This window comes from Mesoplodon bidens, assembly GCF_964165515.1.
Source record: "Mesoplodon bidens genome assembly, chromosome: 5".
NCBI lineage: Eukaryota > Metazoa > Chordata > Mammalia > Artiodactyla > Ziphiidae > Mesoplodon > Mesoplodon bidens.
In genome coordinates, this window is record NC_138161.1 from 88,299,491 (window position 1) to 88,320,086 (window position 20,596).

General features: G+C 41.8%; 1 protein-coding gene across 2 annotated transcripts in view; it reads right to left on the reverse strand.

The window, feature by feature from the left end:
- PLD1 (phospholipase D1) overlaps positions 1 to 20,596 on the reverse strand; it is a 220,911-nt gene that overhangs the window by 167,425 nt on the left and 32,890 nt on the right. The window lies entirely within an intron of this gene.

The following is a 20,596-nucleotide window of genomic DNA, read 5'->3' on the forward strand; positions in this document are numbered from 1 at the left end:
CCAAAACCAGGCAAGGATGTCACAAAGAAAGAAAACTACAGGCCAATATCACTGATGAACATAGATGCAAAACTCCTCAACAAAATACTAGCAAACAGAATCCAACAGCACATTAAAAGGATCATACACCATGATCAAGTGGGGTTTATTCCAGGAATGCAAGGATTCTTCAATATACGCAAATCAATCAATGTGATACACCATATTAACAAGTTGAAGGAGAAAAACCATATGATCATCTCAACAGATGCAGAGAAAGCTTTTGACAAAATTCAACACCCATTTATGATAAAAACCCTGCAGAAAGTAGGCATAGAGGGAACTTTCCTCAACATCATAAAGGCCATATATGACAAACCCACAGCCAACATTGTCCTCAATGGTGAAAAACTGAAACCATTTCCACTAAGATCAGGAACAAGACAAGGCTGCCCACTCTCACCACTCTTATTCAACATAGTTTTGGAAGTTTTAGCCACAGCAATCAGAGAAGAAAAGGAAATAAAAGGAATCCAAATTGGAAAAGAAGAAGTAAAGCTGTCACTGTTTGCAGATGACATAATACTATACCTAGAGAATCCTAAAGATGCTACTGAAAAACTACTAGAGCTAATCAATGAATTTGGTAAAGTAGCAGGATACAAAATTAATGTACAGAAATCTCTGGCATTCCTGTACACTAATGATGAAAAATCTGAAAATGAAATCAAGAAAACACTCCCATTTACCATTGCAACAAAAAGAATAAAATATCTAGGAATAAACCTACCTAAGGAGACAAAAGACCTGTATGCAGAAAATTATAAGACACTGATGAAAGAAATTAAAGATGATACAAATAGATGGAGAGATATACCATGCTCCTGGATTGGAAGAATCAATATTGTGAAAATGACTCTACTACCCAAAGCAATCTACAGATTCAATGCAATCCCTATCAAACTACCACTGGCATTTTTCACAGAACTAGAACAAAAAATTTCAAAATTTGTTTGGAAAAATAAAAGACCCCGAATAGCCAAAGCAATCTTGAGAACGAAAAACGGAGCTGGAGGAATCAGGCTCCCTGACTTCAGACTATACTACAAAGCTACAGTAATCAAGACAGTGTGGTACTGGCATAAAAACAGAAAGATAGATCAGTGGATCAGGATAGAAAGCCCAGAGATAAACCCACGCACATATGGCCAACTTATCTTTGATAAAGGAGGCAGGAATGTACAGTGGAGAAAGGACAGCCTCTTCAATAAGTGGTGCTGGGAAAACTGGACAGGGACATGTAAAAGTATGAGATTAGATCACTCCCTAACACCATACACAAAAATAAGCTCAAAATGGATTAAAGACTTAAATGTAAGGCCAGAAACTATCCAACTCTTAGAGGAAAACATAGGTAGAACACTCTATGACATAAATCACAGCAAGATCCTTTTGGACCCACCTCCTAGAGAAATGGAAATAAAAACAAAGATAAACAAATGGGACCTAATGAAACTTCAAAGCTTTTGCACAGCAAAGGAAACCATAAACAAGACCAAAAGCCAACCCTCAGAATGGGAGAAAATATTTGCAAATGAAGCAACTGACAAAGGATTAATCTCCAAAATTTATAAACAGCTCATGCAGCTCAATAGCAAAAAAACAAACAACCCAATCCAAAAATGGGCAGAAGACTTAAATAGGCATTTCTCCAAAGAAGATATACAGACTGCCAACAAACACATGAAAGAATGCTCAACATCATTAATCATTAGAGAAATGCAAATCAAAACTACAATGAGATATCATCTCACACCAGTCAGAATGGCCATCATCAAGAAATCTAGAAACAATAAATGCTGGAGAGGGTGTGGAGAAAAGGGAACACTCTTGCACTGCTGGTGGGAATGTGAATTGGTACAGCCACTATGGAGAACAGTATGGAGGTTCCTTAAAAAATTAAAAATAGAACTACCATATGACCCAGCAATCCCACTACTAGGCATATACCCTGAGAAAACCATAATTCAAAAAGAGACATGTACCAAAATGTTCATTGCAGCTCTATTCACAATAGCCCAAAGCTGGAAACAACCTAAGTGTCCATCATCGGATGAATGGATAAAGAAGATGTGGCACATATATACAATGGAATATTACTCAGTCATAAAAAGAAACGAAACTGAGCTATTTGTAATGAGGTGGATAGACCTAGAGTCTGTCATACAGAGTGAAGTAAGTCAGAAAGAGAAAGACAAATACCGTATGCTAACACATATATACGGAATTAAAAAAAAAAAATGTCATGAAGAACCTAGGGGTAAAACGGGAATAAAGACACAGACCTACTTGAGAATGGACTTGTGGATATGGGGAGGGGGAAGGGTAAGCTGTGACAAAGCGAAAGAGAGGCATGGACATATATACACTACCAAACGTAAGGTAGATAGATAGTGGGAAGCAGCCGCAGAGCACAGGGAGATCAGCTCGGTGCTTTGTGACCGCCTGGAGGGGAGGGATGGGGAGGGTGGGAGGGAGGGAGATGCATGAGGGAAGGGATGTGGGAACAGATGTATACGTATGACTGATTCACTTTGTTATAAAGCAGAAACTAATAAAAAAAATAAAATTAAAAAAAAATTATTTCTGCTAAAATCAACGTTCTGATATCAATCTCAATGGAGATGAAGAACAGTTAAATATTGGGTTTCGAATAACACAACAATCTTTAATAAAACTCCAGCAAAAATAAAAGTATAGTAGGATGTGACTTTTAAACGAGCCCAGGGCTTCCCTGGTGGCGCAGTGGTTGAGAGTCCGCCTGCCGATGCAGGGGACATGGGTTCGTGCCCCGGTCTGGGAAGATCCCACATGCCGCGGAGCGGCTGGGCCCGTGAGCCATGGCCGCTGAGACTGCACGTCCGGAGCCTGTGCTCTGCAGTGGGAGAGGCCACAACAGTGAGAGGCCTGCATACAGCAAAAAAAAAAAAAAAACCAACAAAAAAAAAAAACGAGCCCAAGCCACAATACTGAAACTAAAACTAATAAGAATAGCTGATATTTAAGCTCTCAGTATAAGCTAGGCATGGTTCTAAAGGGCTTCAGGAGATTAATTCATTTATATCGCACAAATCCATAATTATGCCAGTTTCACAGATGAGAAAACTGAGGCATCTAAAGGGTAAGTATCTTGCCAAGATCAAGCAGCTAGTGGCGGAGCTGGGATTAGAACCCAGGTCATTTGGCTCTGAAGTCAGCGCTGCTAACCACATACTTTGATAATGCTGTCCTCCCGAGTGCACACCACTGGTGAAACCCTGCCAGACTCTGCTCAAATGCAAGGGAGCAGGAGTTGGTTGGACAAGAACTGCTCTATGGACAGTCCTCATGACGGCACAGGCTGGGAAAGGCTGTCCAGCCAAGCAGCCGCAGAACTGAGACCTGGAGGCCATGAGGCAGGTAAGGGATCCCCAGGCAGAAGGCACTCACTCTGTCTGCCAAGAAAAAGGGGGAAGTGGGGAGTGGGCCGCTGGAGGGACCATAGGGAGCTTGGTGAGGCTGGGGGACCAACAGAAGAAAACTTTGCGAGGGAGGCGGGAGTCCTCCGATGTCACATCATGGAGGTAAAGAGACATCACCAAGACATTTTAAACCACAGTGTGTACATGTTGGAAAGAGAAGTAAGAAGGAACTAAGCCCTGTAGGGTAAGCAGGAATTTAGAAGACGTTGCAGGTAAAGAAAAGGGCAGACCAGCGCTTTAAAACGCACAAGTCTACACTTCCATAAACATTATCAAGGAGGCTAGGGCGGTAACCCTGGCCACAGCAGCGCTCACTTACTTGCTCAAGCTAGGTCTGGGGCCTGAGCCATGTGGAGGTTGTTAATGCTACCAACAGAACAGGGAACACAGGAGGAAGAGCAGGCTGGCGGGAGGAGCAGGGGTGGGATGGACAAGCCGAGAAGTTGGCTTTTCGAGGCCGAGGCCGAGTGCGAGGTCCTGTGGGTCATCCAGGGTGGATGTGCAGTGGGCTGCCGGAGATACAGGTCTGGTGCTCCTGTCCCCTGCATGGACGGGAGGCACACATCTAGGGTGACAGCAGCTGGAGGGCAGCAGCGGGGCACACGGCGTAAGAGGAAAGGGTGAAGTTTTAAGGCAAGGGGTATCTGAGGATTTCAGAGAGGATTCAGGACATGGGTAGGGAAATTTTTTACTCACCTTTAACTGAAATTTAGCATTCCCTTCAATTACAAATGTAGGCAATAATTCGCAGTAAAATTAGGTGTAACCGTGACTTGTCACAAGTAGCAATCAAAGATATCTTCATATCACAGTACACTATTGCAAGAATCTCAAAGTATCGTTTCCGCTCATTACTACCCCAAAATTACAGTAGTTATTAAATCTGCCACTAGCTCTTGGTAGGTAGTGTGTTAATAAAGGGTGGATGTTATTATATTATTACTTTTTTGGTAGAACTGTATATCGGTCTAATTGGTTTCCTTGGTAACCCTATGCATACTGATTTTCATGTCTGATATTTTCACTGTAAGAATCTTTATTGCAAGCAGTTCTGCTGCACAGCTAATTGGCCATAAGACAATTTTGCCATAAAAGATGAAATAATGAAACTAAAATAGGGACATTAAAAAGGACATAACGAAACATGAAAAACTAGTAACAAAATTTTTTAAGTATCTGCTTAGTGAAAGCAATGATACTTCCTTTCTCAAAGTCAGTCATTAAGGATTCAGGATCTCATGTTGGACATAAGTTCTTCATGGTATAAAAAAAAATCTGCTGTAAGGCTCTTCAGATTTCCCTAGAAGTAAACCGAACAGACAAGGGATGCTGCTATTTATCTATATGTCACATATATAAACGTATATATAAAGTAGTACATATATGGACTACATTTATATGTTCCATGAGAGTCCTTATATTTCACCAAATCATCTAAGCCAGTTTCTATACCAAATATGAAAATTTTGCCTACATCACGTTCTCCACTATCAAAGAGCAAAAAAATTTCACCATTTTCATAAAACTTACCAAGTATCATATAACCATTTCTTTCTAGGAGATGAGAAGCTTGATTCTTCCTTTGCCTCCAACTTCTAATACTGCGTGATAAACTTGGTAAAGACGGCATTACAAAACAAGCTGTTGTATCTAAATGAGCTAAAGAACTGATAATTAATGCTTAGACTGTCGTGTATTACTAGCTGCCTCTTTTATATTTGCCATAGTTTGGTAAACTTGCTTCTGACGGAATAGAGGGATGACTGTACTCATCGAAGGATTTGCAAACTGTTATGCTATTTTCTGGTATAGTATGCAGTCTAGCTTTACACTCTCTTATTTCACACTTCAGTAAGTTTTCTTTTCACCGTATTTTCTATCAAGTTGCTATAATGTAGTCGAAACCAAACTGTCGCCTAGTTATTTTATATTTGACGGCAAAATTGCCTTACGGCCAATTAGTTGTGCAATGAGACTGCTTTACGGCAAAGATGTTTACAGCAAAAACAGCTAGAACCTCTAATTTTATTCGTTTAAATTTATGCATTTAACTTAATGCATTAAACATTATTCTGAAAAGGGATTCGTTAGCGTCACTAGAATGCCAAAGGGGGGTCCATGCACACACACACAAAAACAAAGAATGTCTGATTTAAGGGGAGGGAGGAGAAAAACACAGGAAGACACTTAAAAAAAGGAATACAGAAAAGGGGAGCCCGAGTATGAGATGATCTGGATTCAAACCCAGGACTTCTGATTTGTGTTCTTTCCTCCACCAACCATAGAACCCCTTCATTTGTGTCAACAAAGTGCTTTCATAGGTATCAGCTCACTAGCTCATCACAAAGACCCAGAGCAGGAAAAGGCAGGCGACACCAACCTGCCTGAAACCTCAGAGAAGCTGCTGTCCCAAGAAGACACCACTCCCCGGGCCAGTCCCAGGCGTGGAACCTGGCATCTGCCGCTCCCGCCTACGGAGCCGAGCCGTAGTCCTGAGCACAGAAGAGGCGACGATGAGCCGAGCCCTCATATCACATTAGCTAGAACCTGATCAGGAGAGGACAGAAGAGTGAGCGCAGAGCCTGACGAGTAGATCCTGCTTCTCTTCAGGCTTCCATTTGCAGGGAGGACTAACAATTTATTTGGATGCTTTGCTCAAAATTCTTTTATTTAGTTCTGATTCTTGAACGGGGTGAATTACAGGACTTACAGTATTTCAACTGTTTGATTGTCCTTTGGCTATAATCAGAACAGAAGCCTATACTTAAGCAATGTTTGAAATTAGATAAACAGGCTGAAACAATGCGCTCTCTGTTCTCTCCTGGCTGTGCCCACCGAGGGGCGTTCATTATTTAATGTGTCAGAGCCGTGTTGCCAGGGCTCTGTTAACGACAACGTGGCTTATTGTCCTCACATCCATTCCCTGTTCTGCCACATCTGTCATGGCTCATATCTATATTTTATCTTTTTTGTTTTATTTTGATTCTCTTACAGGGTCATTTTCTTAACTACTACAAATTGCTCTGACATCTATTCTAACGCAGCAAAAGGTAACATTTATTTTTTAACTTCTTGATAACAAAAAAGGGACACAAGGACACTTTTAGATTGCTGCAAATTTACACAAAATTATATCATTAAAGCAAGTTTTATCTCGTGGTTGGCTAGATAACCCATCTTTTTTTTTTCAAAAATCTGGTCTGTTCACAGGTTACTCTGGCCACTTCTCATATAATGTGTATTTCCTTTTACATGATAATGAGAATGTGGCTATACATGACTCACCTAATATCCTTGTGGGGGAAGAAAACTTTTCCCTTCTTCCCTTTAGGTTCTTTGGCTGGTCTAATAATTAAATTGACATAGACAGATTAATAGGAGAAATATACATTTAATTTTGTACATACGAGAGCCGGTGAAAATATGAGATTCAAAGAAGTGACCGAAGCAGGCAGCTTTTATGCCTTTTAGACAAAAGAAACAATAAATCTGTGAAAAATTGACAAAACATACGGGTTTGAGCTTGGGGTAGCAAATTAATGAAGAAGTAACAAGATTTGTTTATATAGCCTTCTCGGCCCTGAACTCCCTGTCTCCGGCAGTAAGGATGCCTTCTACCCTCCTGGTACAGGGAGGACCCCTTTCACATGGGAGAGTTATTTCCTGCTCTCAAGGAGACGAAGGAGATTAGAGTATCCTTCTTGCACTGGCTGTTTCTTAAGTAACTTTAATTCAAAATAATCCATATGCCAAAGTAGCATATTTTAGGGTGACATAGTCTGCTTTCTTTCATGTTCTTCTGAAAAAAAGTTGAGTATTTCTTAATATGCATATTAAAATGTACATTATTATGTTTATTGGTTGGCCTTTAATTTCTAAGTTTCTCTATTCTCTTCCTTCTTTTTTTCAAAATAAGAAGCCATAGTGAAAATTGTCCCTTGCCTTCTCGTCACAGCCACCTAGAGTGAGAATTCCTGTGGATGAAAAGAGTTCAAAATTGGCTTCCAGGCCCTGGGAACAGAAGAGCAGTGCCCTCCTGTGTCTGCTTCTCCTTGGACACATGGACACATGGACTCAGCATGCCTGTCCACTATCTGTGCATCAGAGAGTAATGCCCTGAGCCACCTGCACTGTGCGGGAGAAGGGAGTGAACCTGGCAGCAGGAAGCCTGTGATGTGTTACCTTCTTTCCTAATTACCCATAAGCACTTCCTTCTTGCTTGCCCATTCCTAGTAAGGAAGGGTTTCCTGTCACCTGAAGCCACTTGCTTTCGTTCTTACCTTGTTTTCTTTGCGTTGCTCTTAAGCTTCCTCACAAGACCTCTCCCTCCAGCCAAACTGATTCATTCCATTTTTCAACTCCCCTAGTTCTTCCCCCACTTCGTCTTTAGGCCACTGTCCCACCTTTGATGCCCTTCCACCTCATGGCCAATAAAGGATTAAAATCGTCCCCAGTGTTTCAAGGGGTGGCCCAAATCCATGTGCTCCACAAGGCCTCCTCATACTACCCTGTTTTAAAAAAAAGCAACGCTTTTATTTCTCATACCTAGAGCAACCATCATCAGCAAAGGCATTAGGCAACTATTTAAGCCTGATAACATTTCTACTGTTGTCTCAGTTGGTTATTTAACTAGTCTATGGCATTTAACTTTTCATGTACTTATAGGTTTCCTCCAACTAAGTTACCAATAACTGAATCACAAGTTATACCTCTGAAAGCAACCACTGTAAAAAGCATATAACAGGCAAAACCCACCTTAATTAGCTATTTGTTGGTTGATTAGAAGAGGTGTAAACCATTTGTATTATTGAACAGTAATTACAATAACAGCCAACACTATTGCCACAAAAGTCTTATTATACCCAGTATCTTATCTGACATTCACTTCTGCCCTATGAGGTAGATACCATGATTTCCCCCACTTCTCAGATGAAGAAAATGAAGCCTGCAAGGTTCATTTGCCCACAGTCATTCATTCAACATATATTTTTCGAGCACCTAATATGTGACAAGCATTGTTAACAGCATTAATGATTCAAAGCAGAAAGTCCCTGTCCTCAGGGAGCCTGTACATATTCTACTAGGGGAAACAGACTATCAACAAATAAATATCAAACCAAATAATGCTAAAGGCTAAGAAGAAAACCAAAGCAGAGTAAGGGAATGGAGAGTAATGGGGTGGGGGGGCACCCTCCTTACATAGGGTGGTCAGAAAAGGCCTCTCTGAGGAGACGACACTTAAGCAGAGACCTGAATGAAGTAAGTAACAAGCCATGTAACTATCTGGGGAAAAGGTTCCAGGCAGAAGAAACAGAAATTGCAAAGGCCCTGAGGCCAAAAGAATCTGGGAATGTGCAAGAACAACAAAAAGGCCAATGTAGTCAGAGTATTGTGAAATAAGGAGCAATAGAAGGGGATGAAGTCAGAGACTGAACAGGGAAGTCTGATCATGTGAGGCTTTGTAAACCATTGCACAGGTTTTCTTCCCCCTAAATATAATGGAAAGGCTCTAGAAGGTTTTAATCAGGGAAGTGAAATGCTGTAACATTTCAAAAGGTGACTCAAGTTGTATAAAGAATAGACTGAGAGAAAGCAGATTACTTAGAAGAATATTGCAGTAAACCAGGTGGAGATGATGGTGTCTTGGAATAGAGTGATGGCTAAGAAGTAGATAGATCTAAGATAGAGCCAAGAGGGTTTTCTGATGTAGGGAGATGCAGAGTGTAAAAGAAAGAAAGATGCCAGGGAAGACTCTAAGACTGATATATAAGCAACAAGGAAAAAAGTCCAATTACTGAGCTGGGGAACATGGTGGGTGGTGGGGAGTGAGAAGGTGCAAAACATTTCAGGGGCAAATCAAGAGTTCCATTCTGGAAGGGTTAAGTTTGAGATACGTTTTAAATATCCAAATGAAGATCGGTAGGAAGTTGAATATATAAGTCTGGGGTTTGGATATATAAGTCCGGGATTCAGGACTGAAATATAAAATTGGGAGTCTGATGGCTTTAGACATTGTGGTTGGCTTTACGTAACATATTCACACCATGAGACTGACTGAGAATGGATAAAGGACAGAAGTCTGAGGACTGAGGCTAAGGGTCCTCTCACATCTAAACGTTAGGAAGAGAAGGATCCAGCAAAGGAGGCCAAAAAAAGAGCTGCCAGTGAGATGGGAGGAAAACCAGGAGAGCACGGTGAGACGGAGCCAGGTGAACAAAATGCTTCAAGGACAGAGTGATCAATTATGTCAAGGCAGTTGAAAGATGAAGGAAGACGGGCTTCCCTGGTGGCGCAGTGGTTGAGAGTCCACCTGCCGATGCAGGGGACGTGGGTTCGTGCCCCGGTCCAGGAAGATCCCACATGCCGCGGAGCAGCTGGGCCCATGAGCCATGGCCGCTGAGCCTGCGCGTCCGGAGCCTGTGCTCCACAACGGGAGAGGCCACAACAGTGAGAGGCCCGTGTACCGCAAAAAAAACAAAACAAAAAAGATGAAGAAAGAGGAAGACTGAACTGACCATTGGATACAGCAGAATGGAGGTCACTGGTGACCTAGACAAGAATGGTTTCAAGGGAATTTGAGCACAAAACCTAAATGGAGTGGGTTCAAATGAGACTGTGACTATAAGACATTGCTGAGAGAAATTAAAGATCTAATAAGTGGACATACCATGTTCATGGATTAAAATACTAAATATTAAGATGTAGTTCTCCACAAACTGATCTATAAGTTCAGTAAACCCAATCACGATTTCACTGGGCTTTTTGTAGAAATTGACAAGCTAATTCTAAAATGTGTATAGAAATGCAAATGACCTAGAATAGCCAAACCAATTATAAAAAATAAGACCAAAGTTGGAAGATTTACACCATCTGACTTTAAGACTTTGACTAGTAAGTCTACCATAATGAAACAGTCTGATACTGGCATGGGATCCACAAAGAGATCAATGAGACAGAACAGAGAGCTTAGAAACAGACCCACACTTATATGATCATTTGAATTTTCACAAGTTGACAGAGAAATCCAATAGAGAAAGACAAGGCTTTATAACAAATGCTGCTAAGACAACTAAATATCTCTATGGCAAAATAAATAAATCTTGACCCAAATCACATCACACACAAAAATTAATTTGAAATGGATCATAGACCTAAATATAAAAGCTAAAACTATAAAGCTTTTAGATATGACACAGAAAGCAATAAACTTAAAAGGAAACAAATTAGACTTAATCAAAGTTAAAATTTTCTGCTTATCAAAATACACCATTAAGAAAATGAAGGGAATTCCCTGGTGATCCAGTGCTTAGGACTCCACACTCTCACTGCCGAGGGCCGGGGTTCAATCCCTGGTCAGGGAACTAAAACCCCACAAGCCGTGCAGTGTGGCCAAAAAAAAAAAAGGAAAATGAATAGGTAAATCACAGTCTGGGAGAAAATGTATGCAAATCATATATCTGACAAAGAACTGATATCTAGGACATGTCATGAAGGCTTACAATTCCATAAAAAGGGAGCAAAAGATTTGACAAGAACTTCACAGAAGAAGATAAACTAATGATCAATAAGCACATGAAAAGTACTGAATGTTAATATTCATCAAAGAAATTTATATAAAAGCACAATGAGATATCACTACATACCCACCAGAATGGATAAACATGAAAAAGACTGACAAAACCAAATGCTGACAAGGACACAGAGCAATCTGAACCCTCATATACCGTTGGTCAGAGTGTAAAACAATACCACCATTTTTTTTTTAAGTTCTAGCAGTTTCTTATAGAACTAAATATACACCTATCCTATGACCTGATAATTTCACTCCTAAGTATTTAGACAAAAGAAAAGAAAACCTATATCCACAAAAAGACTTTTGTTTGTGGCAAGTTTATTCATAATAGCCCCAAACTGAAAACATCCTAGGTATCCATCAATAGGATAATGAATAAACAAACTCTTGTATAGTCAAACAATGGAATAATACTTAGCAGTAGAAAGGCATGAATAACTAATACACACGTTACGGATGAATCTCAAAAACACTATGCTGAGTGAAAGAACATACACAAAAGAGTACATACTGTATAATTCAAATTATTACATATGGTGGGGGAAAATCAAAACAGAGGTTGCCTCCAGCAGGAGATCGGACTGTAGACTGGAGATTGATTGGGAAGGAGCATGAGGGAACTTTTTGTGGTGATGGTCGTGTTCCACACTTTGTAAGGGTTTGGACTGCAGAGGCGGTGTATGTATTTGTCAGAACCCTGATGATTCACTTAAGATTTGTGCGTTTCAGCGTATATAAATTTCACCTCCAAAGACAGCAGCACTATGAACAAATACTGAACTCTAATTAATAACATGCACACTGAAGTGTTTAAGAGAGCGTGTGCTGATGCCTGCAACTTGGTTTAAAATGCATCCCAAACCTAAGATGGATTGATGAAAGGATCACGGGATGAAGAGATGACAAGATATGTGTTAAAGCAAATAAAACAAAACATTAACTGTAGAGTCTAGGTGGTGGTTATATGGATGTTCACTTTAAAATTCTTTCAACTTTTCTGTATGTTTGAAAATGTTCATAGTAACATGTTAGGCAGGGTGGGGTGGAAAGTATGAGGTAAGTTATTGGAGACAGAGAACAGACAGCTTATTCAAAGAGTTTTGCTTTAAAGAGGAACAGTGAGGTGCGGCAAAGCGGCTGGGAGACAAAGGATTAAGGAGGGTATTTTAAAAGAATGGAGAGGGCTTCCCTGGTGGCGCAGTGGTTGAGAGCCCACCTGCCGATGCAGGGGACGCGGGTTCGTGCCCCGGTCTGGGAGGATCCCACGTGCCTCGGAGCGGCTGGGCCCGTGAGCCATGCCTGCTGGGCCTGCTCGTCCGGAGCCTGTGCTCCGCGGCGGGAGAGGCCACGGCAGCGGGAGGCCCGCGTACCGCAAAATAAATAAATAAATTAATTAAATAAAATAGAAAATAAAAAGAGATGTTATAGAATGTTTGAATAATGAGAATGATCCAGTAAAAAGAGGAACTTTGATGAAGCTAGTGGGAGGATACTATAGAAGCAAAGTTCCACATAGGCAAGAGGATCTGGTGGGTTGGGAGTGAGATGGACCTCAGCCAGGAGCACACACAGCTCATCCACAGCAAAGACCAGGGGTTGGGGTTGGGGTAGTAGAATTACGGGCCAACGCAGGAGGATTTGGTGGTAGGGGAATGAGAGGCTTCTGTTCCAACTACTTGTTTCCTACTGAAATAAGCAGCAAGATCATTGGCTGAGAGAGAGAGACAGGAGGGGACTTTAGAGGTTTGAGCAAAGAGACAAAGATGTGAAATAATCACCCGGGAAAGTGAGAGAACAAATTTACTAGGGAACATGGTAGGCTTGCCAGAGAGTGCTGGGTGTCAGTGCAGCGGGTAAATTAATCAGTTTAGTATCATCAGAACGGGTTGGGTTTTTCAGGAGAGTGAGAAAGAGGGAGGAGAGAGGTGACACAACAGCAGACCAGGGGATGTAAGGTGAGTAGAGGGGGAATACGCAGGTCATTGATGGAAAACAAAAGTGGCAGAGTCAAAGGATCAGTGATAAAATTATTGATCTGGGGTATTAGAAGTGAGCAGAGAAACTGGTGGGTGGTGGAGCTGGGGTTTGAACTCATATGTCTGATTCCGAAGTCCACCCTCCTAACTGTAACACTCCTTAGCGTTTTCAGCACTCCTGGCCTCTTATCATTCTCTGTGTTTGGACGATCTGTGTACCAATTTGATCTTTCCAAGACTCAAGGACACTATTTGCCCTCATATCCTTAAAAATAATTTTTATAGAAGATGTTTTTATTTTCATGAAATTGGGAAATATAAGAGAAAGAGTTGGTGTGATTTTTCATCTCAACAAATTGGCTACAAGGGAAAAAATTATTCTCTTGTCTCTCAGCACATCCCTTTATGCCATATATTTCCCACTCCTAAAAAGGACATGTTGCTACTTGGAACAAAACAAATACCACATTAGGAGGATCTGAAAAAAACTAGACTCCTAGTAATTATTTCAAGAGAATTTATTTTTAAAACATTGAAGCATTAAGTCATCTCATTATCAAAAAAAAAAAAGAAGAAAAGATGCTAGCACTCTTTCAGGCATTCAGAATTTGAGAAAGACTGATAACTGTGTATTTAAGAAACCATTTTAAGGCACCACACTCTCACCGGCATTTAAGTACTACAGGAAAAAGTCCAGATTCCCCAGCCTGGCCTTCCACTATTAAAGTCCAATTCCTTCCTACTCCCCTGCACACACATCATGTCCCAAGTGAACTCCCCTTCCTCCTACAAGACCCCTCCTGCTTCACCTCTGAGCCTTTGCTCTTGCTGTTCCCTTCACCTGGACATCCCTTCCACCTCCCCAGTCTATGGGCACACACATCCTATTATCCTTCAGGCTCCAGCCCAAGCACACACTTCAAGCCAAACAGGGACCACACTCCTCTGGAACCACCAAAGCTCTGCATCTACACCTCTTAAAATATCTATCAAGTTGTGTCTGGTATCATAGCTATTGGGGACCTGTAGAACCTGCACCCTTAGAGAGGGTCATTCTAATCTGGAACTCTCCATGCTTTACCTTTGTACTGAACTTAGAATGTCTCACGTAGTGCCTGGCATAATAGCTAATCAACAAATAGCTGGGCTTCCCTGGTGGCGCAGTGGTTGAGAGTCCGCCTGCCGATACAGGGGACACGGGTTCGTGCCCCTGTCCGGGAAGATCCCACATGCCGTGGAGCGGCTGGGCCCGTGAGCCATGGCCGCTGAGCCTGCGCGTCCGGAGGCTGTGCTCCGCAACGGGAGAGGCCACAGCAGTGTAAGGCCCGCGTACCGCCAAAAACAAAAAACAAAAAACAAATACCTGTTGCCAGTACAAAGATATACTTTAGAGACACTCATAAGGGAAAGTTAAACACAATGGTAGGTGTGTCTATTTTAAGCTCAGCATTCTGTGTTTAATACTAAAGTAACTAGCATAGACATCCAGACTTTAATCTCATGGGATATTGCCAAATTACCCTTCAAAAAGTTTATCCCAATTTGAATGCCCATCATGAGGCTGGAAGAGAGCCTTTATTCTGCTCTGTTCTCTCCAAGGAGCCTTGTGAACTTACTGTGGTTTCATGGCAGATTTTCCTGATAGGAGAATATTTTACCCACCAATGAATAACATATCCTGGACTATCTGGAAATAATAATTTCTCAGAACAAATAAAGGAGTATCCTGTCTTCTTCAGTCCCTAGTGAGTTTGATTTCTAGCAAATGTGAAGGGTTCATTCACCCTAGCTGACTTAATGAAAGTGAATTTCTGAAGCTACAAAGCTGAGGAAAAGACTCAGGAAGCTAGAACCAAGGAGCAGCCAGCCCTGAACCCATCTGAAAATAGCTGGTCAGATGGATGCTCCATCCCAGAGTCCTATCTACTGAGGCAGAGTTAACAAAGCAACTGAGTTGCCTACGCAGTTGCTTGGGTCTCCAGTTCTCAAGGAACTAGAACAGGATAAAAAACTTAAGAACACTAAAAATACATTTTAACATAATTGAATATTATCTGAGGATTCAAAAGGCATTTCAGAATCTCATGCCTCAAACAACAATATTATAATCATAAATTCACACTGGATGGTATCATAAAAATTGTAATTTGAGCATCCATGTCATGTGAGCTTCTGTGTTGTTTGATTACGTACTCAAAGTGCAAATGAACAAGTCTATTATACATATTATATATATAATGTATATAACACAATATCTCAACCTGACAAAATTTCAACTAGAATAGGCCATGTGGGATTTTCCCTCCATGTGCAAATGTTCGAGCCAAGCAAATATTTCTAATAATACCTGCAATGCCTTGTAGTTATATTTCATGTTAACTAGCTCCCTTCATTACTAGGTCATCACTGTTTCAAACCTTCCAGCCTTTGTCCACCCATTCTTTGTTAGATTCCTTGTACATTCACTCAATTCATCCATGATGTCATGTAGTAAACAAATATTTATTGGATACACATCTCCAGCAGAGTGCTGGGCACCCAGCAGACAACAACAGAGAATGAGAAAGCATAGTCTTGGCCCTGGGGAAGCTTACAGTTGAATTCTCTCACCAATCACTGTTCATTCTGTGTTTCCACTACCAGCCTCCCCTCTGAGATCCCCAAGGCTATGTGCCTATGCAGAAGTCCCGTTAAGAAACAGGAACCTCTCTGGGGTTTTATTGACTCTGTACAGTAAATTAGGCTGTCTGGTAAATTTCCTTCCTTAGGATATGGTCATCAGTGTTCAACACAGACCTATTTTCTGGATTAGTTATTTTGAAATGGTCTATCTGCACTGAGTATTTTTCCCCTTCTTTCTTAGGATCAAATTACTTTCCCTTGGCAATTCCTTCAGTTTCTTCATTAAATAAATACCTGGGTGCCCCCAAGTGGCTGATGCTTCTCTCACACTGCAAGAGCTGGCTGTACAAAATGCAGTACCCAAGAGAAACCTCATGACCATAACATTAACCCTAGAGAAAATCTTATGGATTTATGCACCAGGAAAAGAATCGAAAGTATATTTGCATGTGTAACAACTCAGATATCAACAGGCCCAGAAAATAAAATTAAGGACATTTTCCCCCTTTTTAATGTTCTTGGTGTGGTGTTCATGTTCATGGTGTATAATGTGCATGGTGCGGTGTGTACTGGGGGCTGGGGAGCAGGTATATACAAGGCAGGTTGATGCAAGTTAAGGGCAATGCCTCGTATGAAGCAGCAAGTCCATAGTACCTGCATTCTCATTAGGGAAAAGGAAATCTCTTTTCTCTAATAATCTAATGAAATTCAGATAATACGAGAACTTGGTTTTTTAAAAAAGGAAGAAAAGTATTCTTTTTAAAAAAGTATTATGATTGTCAGCCTCCAGGACAAAATGAACCTTTGTGTTTGTGAGTGCACCTGCATTTTCACTTTGTAAGAACTGAACAGAGGATATGTTGACCTGTAAACTGATGAGATGGTTGACAGAGAGAGAGAAAACAGGATGATCAGTTTACCAACTGCAGAGAAAACCAGGCCAAGTTCACAAGCTACCAACACCAGGGAGGGTCGTAGAGATGAGCTTTCCCTTAATGCATAGATGCCTGGATCACCCATACAACTGACTTCAGTCAGCTAGTATGTCAATAAGCCAAACAGCTTGCCTCTGGTTTTCTAACAGCCTGTCTCTCATTAGTTTCCCAAATAAAAACCAGAATGCACAGACAAAAACAATATAGCAACAAAGGAAACAAAATAACAAAACTTTACTACACATTCCTTGAATTGTTCTAAAAACTTTTTACATCTCCTGAACACTGATCCAGGAAAGTACTATTAAGATGACAATGAAAGTCAGGTCAGTCCTGGACAGAAGAGCTTTGACACATATGCTGATCTGTGGTTCTCCACATTTATAAAAACACATCACTGCTGAAGGTAGCTTCAGAAGGCAAAGAAGAGCTCTTGTTACAGTTCAGATATACTTTAATTGCCAAGTCCAATCATCCGTGTGCACTTAGATTCTCTGCTGCCATTACAGAGGTTGGTTTGCATCTGTTACTGAGACATCTTATTTGAATTTTATTCCTTCATTCCAATATCTACAGAATACCTTCAATCTGCTAAGCACTCCACTAGGCACTGAGGATTCAAGGATGACTAAGACAGACATGGTCTCAGAAAGCTGGCAAACTCATGGCAGCCTACGTGGCCCAGCAGACGTGTACAGAGCTGTGCCTGAAAATGCCGTGCAAACACAAAAGGGGGCAGACGGGAGTCAGCATGCAGGGAAAGTGGGTGGCCAAGGAAGGGTTAGGATGTTTCTATCTAGAAGTGGACAAGAGAGGAAAGGCATCCGACTCAAAGAGTCCAAAGGCCAGAGAGCATACAGCATGCTCTGACACTGAGAATCCCTGCCGAGAGAGACAGACACAGAGACAGAGACAGAGACAGCCAGGGAGAGACGGAGGGAGAGGGAGAGAGGATGCACATATATATATTGGGGAAGATGGAAATGAAGCTGAAAAGCCTCGTGACAGTCACATTGAGAAGAGTCTTGCCCGGAGTCTGAGTGTTTGTGCCCCCCTACCCCTGCCAAATTCACAGGTTGAATTCCGAACCCCCAAAGGTGATGGTATTAGGATGTGAGGGCTTTGGGAGGTCCTCAAATCATGAGGGTAGAGTCCTAATGAACGGGATTAGTAATGTAAGAAAGAGATTCAGAGAGATCCCTAGCCCCCTTCAACGACGTGAGGACACAGTAAGAAGGTGCTAGCTATGAACCTGGAAGAGGGCTCTCACCAGAAAGTGACCATGCTGGCACCTTGATCTTGGACTTCCAGCTTCCAGAAACATAAGCAATAAATGTCTGTTGGTTATAAGCTACTCTGTCGGTGATATTTTGTTACAGCAGCGTGAATGGACTGAGACAGGTCTTGAATGCCATGCTAAGGAGTTTTAGATCCAGTCTTTGGAGATGGGGAGCATAGAAGGCTTTAGCCATCTGTGTTTTAGAAAGAGCACTCTGTAAAGCTGGAGGCAGAGAATTAGCAATATTCCAATAGATTCCAGGCGTCAAGAGCCCACTTGGGCAGTGGCCACAGTGGGGATGGAAAGGAGGCATCAAGGAAGAATTCAGTAATGAGCTGAGTTGGGAGGCAGGAGGTCAAAGATGACCACATTTCTTACTTAAACAAGGAGGTGTGGGCAACGCCATTGCCAGAGATGTGCAAAGCCAAAAGAGAGGGTGGAGGGAAAGCGGAGTGTCACGGCACCAACTTCTAGAGGACTGGGGGGTAAGCCAGCAGGCTCAAACAGGCGCCAATTATGGACCAGCCGAGGCCACTGGGTTAGGCAGTTCAGCATCATGGTGACCTTCCTGGGCAGTTTCAGGAGATGAGGTGGGGAGCAAGAGAGCACTGACATACGTTAGGAGGCTGCAGCAACGGGAAGAGAAGCGAGAGAGAAGGAGGGTCCAGACAAGGCCCGGACATACGGGGCAGACTCGGGCACTCCGTGAGTTGAAGGGAAAGATTTAATAGTGTTAAATGGTTTCATATCTGAGAGGGGGCGTGTCCCACAGGAAGTCTCCTAAAGGAACGAAAAACACACAGAGAAGAACTTCCAAGCAGTTTGACACAGACAAGAAAGAGGGAAGGGAGGATGGAAATGTTTGGAGCCGAAGGGCATTCTGAGGGAGTTCATTCCTACTGCCTGTTTTCTTGGAGAAGAAAGACACAAGGTCAGTTACTGAGAGAGGGGTGGAAGCTTATTTGCTGCCTAATGTTTGCCAGGCATTGTTCTAGGCTCTGTGAATACAAAAGAGAACAGACAAACCTGCTCCCAGTAAGCTTACATTCCAAGAGAGGACCTAACCGAGGTTGGAAAGCATGCTTCTTTAAATTGGACCAATAGCGAAGTCCCAGCTGTTTTCACCTTCATACGGAGGTCTAGGAACAGAAAAGGTAAGATGGATTCAAATTTCAGACTTATTTTTCAATGAGAAATAGCCTCATCCATTTATCATCCACAAATAAACACACACACAAAGATCTGGCATATTATAAGAAAATTAATTTCTAAAAGGAATATATATATATATATATATATATATATATAAATATATAAAACTGAATCACTTTGCTGTACACCAGAAACTAACAACACTGTAAATCAACTATACTTCAGTTTAAAAAAAGAACTTTGAATTCTGAAAGACCAAAAAAGGAAAAGAAAATTAATTTCTGCTTGCATGAGGAACCATATAAGCAGAATTTTATAATCTGCATCCTTTTTAAGATCCTTCATGCACACCACAAATCCTTATTAGCACTATGTGCCGGACACAGCACTAGACATTGTACTGGAGAGAGTGCTGCAAATAAAACAAAATATCTGCTCTCGTGGGGACAGGGGCGGGGCGGGGGGGTGTGCAATAAAAAATAAATGGGGCTTCCCTGGTGGCGCAGTGGTTGGGAGTCTGCCTGCTGATGCAGGGGACATGGGTTCGTGCCCCGGTCCAGGAAGATCCCACATGCCGCGGAGCGGCTGGGCCCGTGAGCCATGGCCGCTGAGCCTGCGCGTCCGGAGCCTGTGCTCCACAACGGGAGAGGCCACAACAGTGAGAGGCCCATGTACCGCAAAAAAAAAAAAAAAAAAGTATCAGATATGAAAGCTCAGAAGAGATAGAAAGCAGAGCAAAGTGGTAGAGCTGGAGAGAGCTCTATTTTAGAGAGACAGTGAGGGAAGACATCCCTGATAGGTGCTATGTAAGTAGAGCTCTGGAGGGAGTGAGGATGCAAACCCCACTGCAGTGGGAACTCTTCATTTCTCACTAACTGCAGCGACATTCACTGCACTTCTCAGAATCTGTGTCCACTTCTTAGAAGAGCTTAGCAATTTCCCCCATAGCTGCTGTGAAACCAGCCCCTAAGAAGACCTGGGTCTCTCAAGGAATGTTCAGATATGTTCTCAAAGCCTTCTTTACAGAGACGGTCACCTCCAATTGGTCACGGTCCAATAACTGTGGATGCCCGCACACGTGTATGTTAGCACAGGTGGCTTCGTGCCTTTGGAGCTCACAGTCAAGGTGACATCATAAAGGCCAAAAGAACGACTTTACCAACGTCTCCACCCACCTGACCACAAGCTTTCTAAGCAAGTCTCATTTAACTTGGGACTGCCAGTGCCTAGCACTGAGCTTGGCACAAAGTAAAGGTTCCATAAATACCAACTAAACGAATGAATGAAAGCCCCAATTCTGAACTACATCTGAGGGAATAATATACATAAATTGGTAAAAAATCCCATAATGAAGGCCTCATGTGTATTCTTCTCACAAAATTAAGACCAAATATTTGCAGCTCTGCCCTGAGCAAAAGTCACCAATTTCTGTTTTCACATGAATTTAAATCAGACAATAGAACTGAATTTTTCAAATTCTTCATTTGTCTTAAAACATTCACATCTATATTTAGTATAAAAGAATACAGAGGTTCTGGAATTAGTGATGATCAACGCAC